This window comes from Hyperoodon ampullatus (genome assembly GCF_949752795.1).
Source record: "Hyperoodon ampullatus genome assembly, chromosome: 17".
Lineage (NCBI taxonomy): Eukaryota > Metazoa > Chordata > Mammalia > Artiodactyla > Ziphiidae > Hyperoodon > Hyperoodon ampullatus.
The window spans coordinates 50,572,878-50,588,244 of NC_136930.1; the positions used below are offsets into that span (position 1 = coordinate 50,572,878).

A 15,367-nucleotide genomic window follows, 5' to 3' on the forward strand; every position below is an offset into this window, starting at 1 on the left:
GATCACTCCCTAACACCATACACTAAAATAAGCTCAAAATGGATTAAAGACCTAAATGTAAGGCCAGACACTATCAAACTCTTAGAGGAAAACATAGGCAGAACACTCTATGACATAAATCACAGCAAGATCCTTTTTGACCCACCTCCTAGAGTAATGGAAATAAAGACAAAAATAAACACATGGGACCTAATGAAATTTCAAAGCTTTTGCACAGCAAAGGAAACCATAAAGAAGACCAAAAGACAACCCTCAGAATGGGAGAAAATATTTGCAAATGAAGCAACTGACAAAGGATTAATCTCCAATATTTATAAGCAGCTCATGCAGCTCAATAACAAAAAAACAAACAACCCAATCCAAAAATGGGCAGAAGACCTAAGTAGACATTTCTCCACAGAAGATATACAGACTGCCAACAAACACATGAAAAGGTGCTTAACATCTTTACTCATTAGAGAAATGCAAATCAAAACTACAATGAGATATCATCTCACACCAGTCAGAATGGCCATCATCCAAAAATCTAGAAACAATAAATGCTGGAGAGGGTGTGGAAAAAAGGGAACACTCTTGCACTGCAGGTGGGAATGTGAATTGGTACAGCCACTATGGAGAACGGTATGGAGGTTCTTTAAAAAACTACAAATAGAACTACCGTATGACCCAGCAATCCCACTACTGGGCATATACCCTGAGAAAACCATAATTCAAAAAGAGTCATGTAGCAAAATGTTCATAGCAGCCCTATTTACAATAGCCTGGAGATGGAAACAACCTAAGTGTCCATCATTGGATGAATGGATAAAGAAAATGTGGCACATATATACAATGGAATATTACTCAGCAATAAAAAGAAACGAAATTGAGCTTTTTGTAATGAGGTGGATGGACCTAGAGTCTGTCATACAGAGTGAAGTAAGTCAGAAAGAGAAAGACAAATACTGTATGCTGACACATATATATGGAATTTAAGAAAAAAAATGTCATGAAGTACATAGGGTTATGATAGGAATAAAGACACAGATCTACTAGAGAATGGACTTGAGGATATGGGGAGGGGGAAGGGTAAGCTGTGACAAAGCGAAAGAGCGGCATGGACATATATACACTACCAAATGTAAGGTAGATAGCTAGTGGGAAGCAGCCGCATAGCACAGGGAGATCAGCTCGGTGCTTTGTGACCGCCTGGAGGGGTGGGATAGGGAGGGAGGGAGGGAGAGAGACGCAAAAGGGAGGGGATATGGGAACATATGTATATGTATAACTGATTAAATTTGTTAAATTAAAAAAAAAAAAAAGATGGGATAAGAAAGAGGCACGCATGAGGCCAAGAACACCACCCTGGTGAAAAAAGAAAAGTTTACCCAAAAGGAGATCTTTAGCAATGAAGATAGCGTGTCCTGAGGTTTTATTCTTATGCGTGAAACCCAGATTTCCTGGAAGAGTCCCTCCTAAGGGTTTGGCCCCGCACAGACTGTAATGCCCCTGCAGAAATGTCTCATCGAAGGAAGCATGGGCTGCAAGATTCTGTTTGAATATCATCCCATGGGTTGTTCCTGTCACCCATCCCACAGTTTATCTGCTCCCTACTAGTTCTCCCATTTCCAGATCCTGCAAACAAACACTGCTCCTGTGTGGATGACTGAAAAAGTAGGCAGAAGAAGAAAGCAAAGTAGGACCAATGACAAAACTTTTACATTTCCGCAAACCCATGAAGCGTCGGATTCCAAAGAGTACCTGGAGTAGGAATATTTCCAAAACTCCTGTCACATACATGTGAACAGCTGTTTTGGACCTCATCTTCTCTAAAAATCCCCACTGTTGTTTGGTCTATGCAAGTAAGAGGCAGACTGTCCAGCTTACTTTGAATATGAAAGAAAAATTATAGTTGGGTTTGCCGTGACAAGAGTCAAGGTCTGAATTTTGTAGGATTTTCTTCCCCAAAATTGCAACTATACTTCCTACCCCTCTAAAATGATCTCATTTATTTAATTCTGATAAGACCCTGTAGAGTATAATTTTTACCAGTATCATCTATGTTCAAGGCACTTGTTTGATCTCTCTCTAGGGAATGAGCATTACAAAAAAATCTTATTCTGAGACAAAATTCTGCATTTTTCCTTTGTGCCAACAAACTCACTATCGTTAAAAATCCTCAGGCTATTTGGAGTCTCATACTTCTTAGAGGTAGCATAACGCACTGCTGCGCGTGATCCAGCTATGATGCATTCAGAGCAGCACTCCCCACAAACTGATTATATCACCTCTCTGTAACCACACACATTTATTAGAAGCTTATAGCAGAATGCTAATGAACACACCCTGCATAGTGTTTCCACAAACACTCTAATACGTTTCCATTGCCTATTATTCTTAGTAACCAAAGGGAGTGTAAAAGGAAAGAATTAAGCTGTTACCCACTTGCTAAGACTCTGAAAGGATTTGCAAAGACTTCAATAGGATGGGGGAACACTCACCTCTTTTTCCCATTTTCATTTATTAGAACAGAAATATCGTGTGAGGACATATCAAAAACATTTTGATCTCCCCTCCCCTCCCCTCTCCTCCTCTCCTCTCTATTGCAATTAACAGTGATAAAAACTCAACCCTAAATCCACAATCATGGAAAAGATCCCCTCCCATAATATGCTTCCTGTAAGACACAAAGCAGAAACCTCTCCACTCAAACTAGAGATACGGAGCTATAAAGGTGAATGTCTAGTCATCGATAATTCATTCCTACATTAACCAATTTCAGACGTCCTGCAGTTTGATTCCAGTGTCTTTTGTTTTATCATTAGATAGGGAGAATAGGAGCCACAGTCCTTTGGAACAATTAGTTTGTAACTTGAGTAGAGAAGATTCCCTCCCTGGTCAGCTGGACAGGAAAAGGCTAAGAGTGGTGTCCTGGTTTGTATTCTGTGCCTCTGCAAAGGAGTAGCTCCTGAGAAGTAGGGAATGGATTTCATGGCCTTCATGGAAAATCTCAAGATCTGGGTGGTTCACTTCAATAGGTAGAGTTGGCATGGAGGTAAAAACTACCCTCTGTCTTTTGCATCTCTCCATCTACCTGTTTATCATTCTATTTTGCTACCTACTGGCATACTTTCCACTATAGTTCTAGTGGGGTAATACCTCTTATTGCTCTCCAGATACTTAAAACCCTAGTTTTGATGATTTCTGCCTTCTACTATTCCCAAATAGTATCTCTTCCCCCCCAGTCATGCCTCCCCTACTTTCCTCACTGAGAAATTTCAAGTGAATTTTAAGAGAACAGCCTGCTGGCTGAACTAATTCACATTTAAGTATGAATAATTGATAACTTCTTATTACTTCTAGAATGTTGGCATTTTAAGAAGAGTCTGATTACCCCCAAAGAATCAATAGTTGGAGACATTTCAGAAACTATGAAGTAAATTAAACCAGGCAATTTGGGGAAGATTTCCTGGGGAGTAAAGGCAGTGGACAGCTGTTTTATTTGGTCCTGAAACAAGGCAAAGTCTGTGTTGTTTAATAAGCCACCCTGTAAAGGCCATTATTCAGCAGCCACAATGCATAAGTCTTAATTGAGAATGGGAAAAGAGGGTGTCCTTTGGGAAGGAAACACAACAAATTGGATTAGATCTAGAAAAACTTGAAACATTTTCTGCAAAACCTTCTCATTTTATTGGTGAACAAAATACAAATTCAGGATCACTACTGCCTAAGGAACACTTGTGTCATTTGGTGACCCATCAAAAAAGGAATAGCCAGAGATTGTTAACTTGAAATCTATAATTTCAATTTACTTCTTCTGGAGAAGGGATTTTACTTTTGTGTCTGCTGCTCCATTGAATCTTTTTTGCGTTTTACAGCAGAAATAGCACAGCATGTGAAACCAGAAAGAGGGTGGAAGTGCTGGGCCTGGCTACTTGCTTTCTGATTGTGAGCATTTCCTCTCTGAGCTTTGGTTCCTCATATGCTACGATGGGGTAATAATGATGACACATAGTATACAGGATTGTTGTGGTTGTAAGGATCCACTGAGATAATGTGGAGCTTGGGAAATGGCAAAGTTGAGAGGCTCTCTCAAAAAATTTTAGGTCTTTCTTTCTCAGTCCTTATCAATTCCTTTAAAAGCCATAGGACATCTGACACTTGAGATCTAGGGCACACACTGTCTTATATAACCTTAATTGTTTCCATTTGAGTGTTTGTGTGCATGCGGAGTGAAGGGGAGGAGGTTACAGAGTCTATAAGTCAAGGCTCTGGCTTTGGAACTGGACCTTGAAGTAAATGTTGGTGAATGAAAGGTTTCCTTTGCGTTGTGTCGTATCAAAAGAGATGATACAGATTCTTCATCCTTGTGAGTTCCTACTATATGGACATGACATGGGTCAGGACAGGCAAGAACATTTTGTGGCTTTTATTCAGTCTTGCTCATTTAGAGATAATCATTTCAGGTCTCACAAAGGCCAAACAAGATCACATGAATGCTCCTCATTTGGGAGACTGCCACTCTTACTGGCTTGAAAACTTTTAATTTCTAAGGACTGCATCAAATTAAGCCATTACCAGTCTCTGCATTTTGTCTTTCATGACTCCTAACAAAGCCAGCTTAACTTCTTCCTATCCCTCTAGCCAAGGGTACTTTCACCCAGCCCTTTTTTTTTTTTCTCTGCACATATGTGTGTTTTCCAAAAGCTTAACCACAGTTGCATAAATATTTTTCCTGTTATGAGCCTAAAGCTGACTGTAGGGAAATAAGATAATTTAGTTAACCAGATTTTCTTTTCAAGAGTAGGAAGGATTCAGGGGAGCTTCCATAGGGTTGGACAACATCCTTCTGGGAAAACATCAGTCACATTAGTGCATATTCCACTAAACAATGCTACTGATGACAAATTAGAAAATCACTGTGATTCAGCAAACTTGAATCATTGTCTGAAGTACAGTACTACATGTATTATTTATCCATTTAAAAAAACAGTTGAAAGAGTCTCAAAAGGTTTCCTTAGGCAGAAGACCTCCATATTTTCAGAGTTGGCAAGCTAGCTATAGTAGGGGATAGGAGATTTATGTGCCTAAGTTTCCAACAGTTCTTCTTTAGATCTTCTGTGGACAATTCTATTAGATCCTTTAAGTTTACTTAACAGAACCCACTCTCTGGTTGAGAGCTGAAGCTCATGTTTTCTTTTCTTTCTTTCTTTTTTTTTGGCTTCTTGGCATTATTCAGAGCCTTCAATATAGCTATTCATTTCTTTTTTCACTTATTCTTTCCTTCCTTTCTCGCTTGTTCCCTTTCAGGTTTTTTGATCTTACATTCATAGAATTGGTTTGTCATGATTCTCAGTATATAGTCAAGTGTCATCATTGATCCATGCTCAACTTCCCTTTTATATTTAATTTCTTCATCTAATTTTATTATTTGCTGTATTGCCCATTTCCAAATCCATTTTCCCTCCTGTAGACACCTATTCTTATGTATTTTTTAATTTATTTTAGAAAAATATATATTTTATTTTATTTATTTATTTAGCTGTGCCAGGTCTTAGTTGCGGTACATGGGATCTTCATTGCTGCATGCAGGATCTTTAATTGTGACATGCGGGATCTTTAGTTGTGGCATTTGGGCTCTTAGTTGCCGCATGAGGTATCTAGTTCCCTGACAAGGGATCAAACCCAGTTCCCCTGCATTGGGAGCATGGAGTCTTAACCACTGGACCATCAGGGAAGTCCCTATTCTTAATGTATTTAATGTGAGCCCTTCCAAGCCATCATATATATATATTTGCAAATATGTGTCCATAGGCAATATTAAGTATTACGTATGTGCTTTTAATTTACAGAAATGGTCTTATTTGACACATTGTTACTCTTTTCATTCAGCATTATGTTTTTGGAAAAGTAAAGCGAAGATGAGAGACTTACCCGTAAGTTATAAAGGTTTATTACAAATATGTAATAATTAAATTACTCTAGCACTGGCCCAGGTACAGACAAATAAACTGTTATAATAGAATAGAGATTCCAAAACCATTCCTATGTGCACAGAGAAACTGATAAGGATAGATTAGCTACTTAAATCAGTTATGAAATAATGGATTATTTAGAAAGTAATATTTACAGATAATAATAAGAACAACAACAATCAATATTTATTGGACACATACTATGTTCCAGCCCTACTCCAAATGTTGGCATACACACTCAATCTCATAACCATATGAAGTAGGCAATAGTTTTGCTTTACAGATGAGAAAATTGAGGCACAAGCACAGAGAGATTAGATAACTTGACAATTCCCAAACAGAGATTCCAACTGAGGCAGTTTGGATTCAGTGTCCAAGATCTTAGCCACTATCCTACACAACTGTCTCAGAGCTACATTGGCTCATTCTAAGCAGAAAAATAAAATTAAGTTCTTACTTTAAACCATACATAAAAAAATAACCTCTGGATGAATTGTTTCCTTTTTTAGTTTTTGTTTTTTTAAAAAAACCTATAGTACAATCTAATATTTCTAGTCACTGGTATCAGGTGGGTGCTGAGTCTCTTCCTAATATGAATCTAAAACTAAATTTCTTGGACTCTCTTACTGACTTCAGGATGCTCATTTTTAATTTGAGTTTTCCCATTTCCTGTATTCAGTGCCTGATAGGAGAAACAAATTTGCTTTGCCAAGAATTGTTAACTATTACATTACAGGAAGAATGTAAAGAAAGAAATGATGGACTGCCTGATGCCACATCAGAGTAGAGCTTGCCATCTGAAAACACTGTATACTATTGGAAGCAGATGAGAAAGACTGCTGAAAAAGAGAATTTTGACACGGAGTATTGAGCCATACCTCCATGGAAACTCTTGAGGCATATTAGCTAAATGTCAGGATGCTTCCTGAATATGAATTCTGGAAAGAAGCAATAAGGTACTCTCTAATGACACAGAGTCTAAGAATAAGAAAAGTACCTAGAAATCCATAAATTCTTCTCTACCTCTCAAGCAATTGGAATAAACTAGGTACTCATGAGGATTCAAGATTCCAGCATAGAGATGGATAAAATTTCAGTGAATAAAAACATCTAAAAAGTTTAATTTTGTTTACATTATATTAAATTATATATTTAAAATGTCTCTCTGACATAACAAAACTCTCTGGAGCTTTGGCATTTCTTCATCTCTTTCACAGTTACCTCCATTGACTTTCACTCAGTATCTTATATATAACCTTTCCCTCCACCCCAAGGGCAAGGTTGGAGTTTCAATAAACAGAGTATAGACAGGAAATTCAATCTTTCCTTGCATCTCTCACAAAAATTTATGGGAGTCTAAGAAGATAAACTACCACAGTTATATTAAAACATTGTATCCTCTCTAGTATCTGTTATCCCTCAAATCCTGGGAGCCTTGTCTTCATCTGTAACAAACAGCTGTTATCCATGCCATTCTGTCCTGGACAATGTGAAGTCATGCACTGTCTTGCTCCTAACAGATTATGTCTTCTCTGTCATGACCAGTAGCCGTGAGGAGTGGAACATTTCTTCCATAATGAATGTTTTCTCAACAATCCATTCACATCACTTTTTCCTTGGATGGTATTGGAGGAGTAGGGAGAGAAGGAAATAAGTAGACAAAGCAGGTGTGCAGCAGGTGGGAGCTCTGGATCTGTATATGTTGGTTATGTGGGCATATGGATGTCCATGAATTCTACTCTCCTCAGTCTACCAAAGAATTAACATTTCTGCCACCCCCTTCCTAGATAAAAGTGAAAGAAAAGGGAGGCAAAGAAGAGGGAGTAAAAGTAGGGCATGGAAACACCTAAAATTCCTTAGAAGAAACCCAAATATTTTTGACTTGCCATTTGGGAAACAGGGTTCTTTCATTTTTTAAAAGTTGTCTTTCTGTAAAACACTAGAAATATTTAGTCCTGCATCACAGCCCATTTTGAGATCTTAGGTCTAGCTTCTGATCTCTATGTCCTACCTGAAAAATCATACTGAGAATTAAGAGTCTGGGAACTCAACTAGATGGAAGGAAATGTCTGTTCCCAAGCTCCACTCACCTCACGTTTTTATTTTTAATATTTCCATACTGCTTAGTTGTAATTAGTTTCAATAGAACTGTAGGAAATAACAGAAAAACTTTAGATTTAAAAAAATTAGGATCAAATTGTACAATTGGTGTGCCTGATTATAAAAAGTCAGTTTTAAGTGTTTTTAACCTAACTTCAAATCTCCTGTCAATGTCTTTGGACTGTAGAGGCAAAGTATGTGAATTTCAGTCTGACATTGCAAATATCTGCTTAAAGTCAGGATGACATCTTTGAAGAACAGAATTCAAGTTCCATTATAGTGATGTTAATAACCTATAAGTGATATAAATAACCAGTTATCAAGATACTCAAAATCATAGGTGACCAAGAGAGTAAGTAGCCACTAGTTTTAAGGAGTCTTAAGAAATAATGATGTGATAATCTTTTACCAGACCACCCAAGCTGAGATTATGATTCTGAACATGTTTTTATGATTTAGAGGGGCCCTGGGCTATTATCTATATAGTTAAGTGCTCTGTAAACCTGCCAAATCCCATCTACCAACTTCCTCAACAAAACCAAGCATTTGTGCCTGTCATCACTGCAAATCCTAGGTAACGGCATGAATGTCACTAGGGGTTATTTCACTCATGTTTTCTGTCAACCAGATTTGCAGTATCAAAATTCTAAAAGCATTTATTATTTAAGTTTTTTTAATGAAAATATTGAACCATTTTGAGAATTCGGATTCTAGAAACACCATACTTAAAACTCTGGGTTTTCCTACATGGTTGATCATTTCTTATTATTGTAGGTATTTCACAGCGTGGACTTAGTATGTTATCTGTGATCAGTGTATGTCTACTCCTTCACGGCTATACAGTTTGAGAAAAAGAGATACTTTTCAGACCCTCCCCAGACTGTGAAATGAATCCAGGACAAAGTACCTTCCAGGGTGTGTCCAAGGGATAATGAATTGTTTGAGGGCAGAGGAACCCTGGTTCAGCGCAGTTTCGTCTTCCCGTGCTAAATGTGCAGGAAGGCAGTCCAGGATGAATGAAGCTGGCCTTAGTGAATTGTGTTTAATGCCCAGAAGCTGGCCCAAATCCCTGCCTTTATGTAGCAGTCTGATGTTATAGTGCACAACCACTGGGAGTGTAATGTCACATAATTTGAAACTGATCTTAGAGGTCAGATCCAAAATCTACAGGAGAGGTGGATGCCCCCATCAATTACTCTCATGGGTATGAAAACAATATCATTTTGTTTTTGTTGTCTTTGTTTTTATCTCTGTGTTTCTCTTTTCCTACCTTCTGTGGGTACTCGAGGATTGAGTGTTTTTTAGGATTCCATTTTGATGCATCTCTTGTGTTTTTGAATATGTCTTTGTATAACATTTCTTAGTGGGTTTGTAGGTATTACATTAACCTAACTTAACACAGTCTACTGATGTCATCATTTGACCTGTGAGAGCGAAGTATAAAAACGTTCCTTCCCTTTTTGTCCCTTTACTCTCCTCCATTATCTTAAATGTTCCCTCTACATACATTTAGAACTACGTCAGACAGTGTTATTTTTGCTTCAACTCTCAAAGACAATTCAGAAAACTCAAGAGGAGAAGGAAGACCTATTGTATTTACCCATATTTTTGCTTACCATATTCTTTCTTCCTTCTTGATTTAAAAAAAAAAAAACCTTTTTCTTTCTGTTTAGAGTACTATTTTTAGCTATTCTTTTAGGGTAAGCCTTCCAGTAACCAATTCTCTTAGATTTCTTTCATCTGAGAATGTCTGATTTCCCTTCATTCCTGAAGGATATTTTCACTGGGTGTAAGATTCTGGATTGACAGTTCTTTCAGCACTTGAAAAATATTGTTCCAGTTCCTCTGGCCTCCATGTTTTCTGATGAGAAGTCTGCTATTTGAATTTTTTCCCTATTCATTATTCCTCTCTCCCTCTCTCTGCTTTTAAGTTTCACTTTCATAGTTTGACTATGATGAATCTTGGTGTGGATTTCTTTGTTTGGTGTTCACGTAGCCTCTTGAATCTGTCAGTTTTTGTCTTCTGCTAAACTTGAAAAGTTTTCAGCCATTATTTCTTTGAGTGCTTTTCTATTCCTGTCTTCTCTGTCCTTCCCTTCTGGAACTCCAGTGACATGAATATTAGATCATTTGTTATAGTTCCACAGGTCCCTGAGGCTTTGTTTTTTTTAGTGTTTTTCTTTTTGTTGTTCATATTGGATAATTTTTATTGTTTGATCATCCAGTTGGCTGATTCTTTCCTCTGTCACTCCCATGCTTCTGTTATTGACTTTTTAAAAAATTACAATTCTTATATTTTTCAGTTCTAAAATTTACATTTGGTAGTCCTTTATACCTCTATTTCTTTGCTAAGATTCTATTTTTTATTTATTTATTTTATTTATTTTAAAACATTTATTTATTTATTTATCATTTTGGCTGTGTTGGGTCTTCGTTTCTGTGTGAGGGCTTTCTCTGGTTGCGGCAAGTGGGGGCCACTCTTCATCATGGTGCACGGGCCTTTCACTGTCGTGGCCTCTCTTGTTGCAGGGCACAGGCTCCAGACGCACAGGCTCAGTAGTTGTGGCTCACAGGCCTACTTGCTCTGCGGCATGTGGGATCTTCCCAGACCAGGGCATGAACCCATGTCCCCTGCATTGGCAGGCAGATTCTCAACCACTGCACCATCAGGGAAGCCCAAGATTCTATTTTTTTTTAATTTTTTTCAAATATGTTTGTAATTGCTTATTGAAGCATTTTCATGATGGTTACTTTATAATCTTTGTTAGATAATTCTGCTATCTCTTTCATCTCAGTGTTGGCACTTATTGATTGTCTTTCTTCATTCAGTTTGAAATCTTCCTGGTTCTTGGTATGCATTTTTGATTGAATTCTGGACATTTTGAATATTATGTTATGAGAACCTGGATCTTATATTTATTTATTTATTTTACATATACATGTATCTATTCTTTTTCAAATTTTTTCCCCTTTAGGTTAAACCTTCTCTTTTAGCTGGCTTCCTATGACAGAGGAAGGAGGAGTACTATTTTATCATTGTCAGGTGGGAGTAGAACTACAGACTCCCCACTTGGCCTCTCGTCACCTTAGGGGTGTTCTTTTTGTGACTGCTAGTTGGGGTTTTAGCTTGACACCAAGCCTCTACTAACACCATGGCATGGAATTTACCTCTTTATTACTGGGTAGCAGTTAAAATCTTGACTCTCTACTAGGCCTCCTCTGATGTTACTCCAATGGGGAGAGAGAGGGGTACTTCCTTAGTGCTGGGTAGAGGTAGAAATCTAGCTCCCCATGTGGTCTCCACTGACACTGTGAGAAATTGGGAACCTTATTACCACCTATGGGGATGGATATCCCAGCCCTCTACTAAGCCTTTTCTGACTCCACTTCGGTGGTAGAGTTGAGGTGCCTCATTACAGTCTGTCAAGGCTGGAAGTCTGGATTACCCATTGGGCCTTTGTTTCTTTGAGTGGGAGGTGCTAAACCTCCCTCTCCTTGTCCTTTGGCTAAAGAGAGCAGGCTTTTTGTTCTTTGTTTGTCTGTGCCCATTGGTATTTCTGGGTTATCAGCTCAAAGACTTTTTGCTCAAAGTCTGGGGTATATGAGACAAAAAGCAAACCCAGGGTACTCACCATCATATTGATTCTTGGGTCTCCTCTTAGTCTGCCATCTTCTCTCCATCTTTCAGAGTCTTCTTATGTTTGTTTTACATATAATGCCCAAGGTTTTTATTTGTACTTAAACGGAAAAATAGGGAATGTTATGTCAACTCCATCTTTTTGGAAGGGGAAGTCCCTCCAAAGGCTTTTTAAGTCCCTCCAAAGGCTCTATTATAACAAGACATAGAACATTTTCTCATCAAAAGTCTCACATTCCTTAGTTATGAAAGAACACCTCTATCATGAACTTCAGTGCTCCCTGTAAAGTTGAAGAAACTATATAGCCTCAAAATAATGTTAAGAGAAAATATTTTAGAAGATCTTTTCACTAATGTTGAGAGCATGAAATCAATCATTTCCTTTTTTACCCATCATGCCCCTATTTGAATTCTCTTGCAAATTCCACACTGTTCTTTTCTGAGGCATCTTGGTTTGAGCTTTGAGTGTCCTTGGCTTTACTGTCATGTTTATTATTCTCAAACTGCTAGATGCAGGGTCTTCCTAGTTTTCATTGTAACGAGTGTAACCAGTGTATTGAGTTGGGTGTAAACATGAAAATCTTTTATTTTTCCAATAAATCCCTATTGGGGATTCCAATAATTCCCTTACAACAATACAAGTTTGTAGAAAAAGGCCAAGCGTTTTTTGTAGATGTTTTTGAGAAATCTAGCACTCTATGGTAAGGGAAAATTTAGGTTTGTACTTTATATATCCTATATAAAGATGATCCATAAGATTGCTTCTGGACGATTTATTCTGCTTCATTAGTTTTTCTTTTTGTCTGTTTTAGACCAGTTCTGCTACTCTTATTGCTATGGCTTTCTAGTATGTCTCAATACCCAGTAGAATGAATCATGGCTATTTGGAGATTTTATTGTTCCATGTAAACGTTAAAATGTTTGTGAAGTTCCTCTAAAAAATTCTGCAGACTTTTGTTGTTGTTGCTGTTGTATTATATTGAATTTAAACATGGCATGTTTATTCAGGTCCTCTTTTATTAGTTAAAAGTTTTGAATACAACAGAAACTAACACAACATTGTAAAGCAATTATACTCCAATAAAAATAAAAAGTGATTGAACATTTCTTTCATAAATGGGTTGTCCATTCTTCATTAAATTACCATCGCTTTATAGCTTTTGATTTCTGTAACATGATAGTGTATTTACAAACTTGATGAATTCTTTTATTAGCTCCAGTTTTTTGTTTTCTTTTGTTTTAATGACTATACCATCAGGAAGTAATGTCTTGCACCTTCTCTTGCAATTATCATAACCCATTCTTATCATTCTTCCTGCATTAGTTAGGATGTTCAGTATTACTATGCTGAATAGTAATAGAGAAAATACAAGTTTTTATTTTCTTCCAGTTCTTAAAGGGAATGTACTTAACTGTGTGTTTTCAATAGATAATCTTTACTAAGTCAAGGAAATTCTTTTACTCTTCGTTTTCTGGGAGTTTCATCATAAATATGTGTTGACTTTTATCAAATATAGTTTTTCTTCATTTACTGAGAAGACCATGTGATTTTTTTCTTTTAGTTTGTTAATGTTGTAAATTACATTAATAAGTTTTCTTATATTGAACTATCTTCGATTGTTTTAGTAACAATTGAACATTGAATCATGATATATTAATTTTTAAATAAATTGATATTTTCAGTTGTCTGATTATTTAGGTATTTTAGCATATATAAAATGTTCATAAATTAAACATATTTATACTTTTTTCCATGCTTTGTTCATCTTTGTTTTTTTGTTTTTTTTTTTAACACAGCTTGTGGGGTTTTAGTTCCCCAACAAAGGATCAAACCCAGACCCCTTGGCAGTGAAAGTGCAGAGTCCTAACCACTGGACTGCCAGGGAATTCCCTGTTCATCCATTTTTGAACTCAAGGTTACATTAGATTCATAAAATGAATTGGGCAGCTTTCTCCTTTCTTCTATTTTTCTGAAATAACTTGTATGAGAAAGGGATGATCTGTTCTTGAATGCTTGGTAGCACTCAACTGCAAAAACCATGTAGGACCAAAGTTTGTTCATTTTTGGGGGGTGGAGTTCTTGATTCTGATATCCAGTCTTCAATGGTGATTCATCTGTTCAAGTATTATATTTCTTCTTGGGTTTATCTTGGCATCTTACATTTTTCTAGAAATGTATCCATTTAAGCTAGGTTTTCAAATGTCTTGGCATATAGTTGTTAATAGTCTATTATTTTAAAAGTCTCTGTAACATCTATAGCTTATTACTAGTGTTTTTTTGGATTATTTTGAATTTTATTTTTATTTATTTATTTTTATACAGCAGGTGCTTATTAGTTATCTATTTTATACATATTACTGTATACATATCAATCCCAATCTCCCAGTTCATCCCACCACCACCACCACCACCACCCCTGCTTTCCCCCCTTGCTGTCCATACATTTGTTCTCTACATCTGTGTCTAAATTTCTGCCATGGAAACTGGTTCATCTATACCATTTTCCTAGATTCCACATATGTGTTAATACGATATTTGTTTTTCTCTTTCTGACTTACTTCACTCTGTATGACAATCTCTAGGTCCATCCACGTCTCTACAAATGACCCAATTTCGTTACGTTTTATGGTTGAGTAATATTCCATTGTATATATGTACCACATCTTTATCCATTCATCTGTCATTGGGCATTTAGGTTGCTTCCATGACCTGGCTATGGTAAATAGTGCTGCAGTAAACATTGGGGTGCATATGTCTTTTTGAATTATGGTTTTCTCAGGGTATATGCCCAGTAGTGGGATTGCTGGGTCATATGGTAATTCTATTTTTCGTTTTTTATGGAACCTCCATGCTGTTCTCCATAGTGGCTGTATCAATTTACATTTCCACCAACAGTGCAAGAGGTTTCCCTTTTCTCCACACCCTCTCCAGCATTTGATGTCTGTAGATTTTCTTATAATGTCCATTCTAACCGGTGTAAAGTGATACCTCATTGTAGTTTTGATGTGCATTTCTCTAATGATTAGTGATGTTGAGCATCCTTTCATCTGTTTGTTGGCAATTGGTATGTCTTCTTCAGACAAATGTCTATTTAAATCTTCTGCCCATTTTTGGATTGGGTTTTTTGTTTTTTTAATATTGAGCTGCATGAACTGTTTATATATTTTGGAGATTAATCCTTTGTCCATTGATTCATTTGCAAATATTTTATCCCATTCTGAGTATTGTCTGTTTGTGTTGTTTATAGTTTCCTTTGCTGTGCAAAAGCTTTTAAGTTTAATTAGGTCTCATTTGTTTATTTTTGTTTTTATTTCCATTACTCTAGGAGGTGGATCAAAAAAGATCTTGCTGTGATTTATGTCAAAGAGTGTTCTTCCTATGTTTTCCTGTAAGAGTTTTATAGTGTCCAGTCTTACATTTAGGTCTTAAATCCATTTTGAGCATATTTTTGTGTATGGTGTTGGGAGTGTTCTAATTTCATTCTTTTACATGTAGCTGTCCAGTTGTCCCAGCACCACTTATTGAAGAAACTTCTTTTCTCCATTGTATATCCTTGCCTCCTTTGTCATAGATTAGTTGACCATAGGTGTGTGGGTTTATCTCTGGGCTTTCTCTCCTGTTCCACTGACCTATATTTCTGCTTTTGTGCCAGTACCATATTGTCTTGATTACCAT

The 15,367-nt window shown here is 36.9% G+C and overlaps 1 long non-coding RNA gene across 2 annotated transcripts in view; it reads left to right on the plus strand.

Moving 5' to 3' along the window:
* LOC307065518 overlaps positions 1 to 15,367 on the plus strand; it is a 204,822-nt gene that overhangs the window by 10,263 nt on the left and 179,192 nt on the right. The window contains exon 1 of one of the 2 annotated variants that reach the window (XR_013811340.1): positions 5,880 to 5,915. The exons of the other annotated variant lie outside the window; for it this stretch is intronic. This is a non-coding gene — a long non-coding RNA (uncharacterized lncRNA). Of the gene's footprint in view, positions 1 to 5,879; positions 5,916 to 15,367 lie in introns of those variants that run through there. 2 annotated transcript variants of the gene reach the window in all.